Source organism: Bombus impatiens, unplaced genomic scaffold, assembly GCF_000188095.3.
Source record: "Bombus impatiens unplaced genomic scaffold, BIMP_2.2 scf_0498, whole genome shotgun sequence".
In the NCBI taxonomy this organism is placed as follows: Eukaryota; Metazoa; Arthropoda; class Insecta; order Hymenoptera; family Apidae; genus Bombus; species Bombus impatiens.
Window position 1 is genome coordinate 347,864 of NT_176917.1, and position 840 is coordinate 348,703.

Genomic DNA, 840 nt, shown 5'->3' on the forward strand with positions numbered 1-840 from the left:
GTAGTCGCTGGCAGGAGAGGGGGAAAGGTTCGTTGGTGGAGGCGCTGTGTTGGAGCTTGACGAGTGAGTAGGTGGAGGAAGTAGAGGGGGGCCCGAGAAGGTGGAGTGAAGGTGGAGGTGGAAGAGAGTGTGGCACAATGGTCGTCATGGCAACACCATACGGCTTCCAACACGAGCAACGCGAGCAAAAGAGAGAGACGGAGGTTCGTAGGTGGAGGAGAAGAAGTTGGATAGACAGAGAGGGCTCGATCTAAAGAGAGAGAACTCTGTCTCCGACTCAGGGACTCTATTTCCATAATCTGCCGCTTTGTCGATTCTGAATTATGCGACTACGCTCCTCCTCCTCCTCCTACTTCTTCTTCTTCCTCCACCGTTTTCTCCCCGTACCGAACTCAGAGACTTCTCTTCTTCCTCCAACCTTCTCCGCTGCCACCCACTCACCCACCACTCCACCTTCTTTCACGTATATGTGTATATATGTATGTATAGGTATGTATATACGCGTGTACATGTACATAGAGAGGTACAAGCAAGCGCATACATAGATGCAAAGCGTACTCTCGTAGCCGCCCCTGAACCGAGTATCCGATTATTTGCTTGAAATCGATTTCACGTGTTCGCCTGCCTGCCTTTGCATTTGTACAAACGCGCCCGTACAACGAACACACATCGTGCGTCGCTTTGTGCGATGTCACGGGGTGGCCCGGGTCCTCTCTCGTCGTCTTCCTGTCGGCATTGTCGCGGCTTTGTCGTTCACGACATCGCGTTGTCGTTGTCGTTGTCGTCGTCGCCGTAACGCAGTAGTCTTCGTCGTTGCGGTGGACTGATCTCTGATTAGGA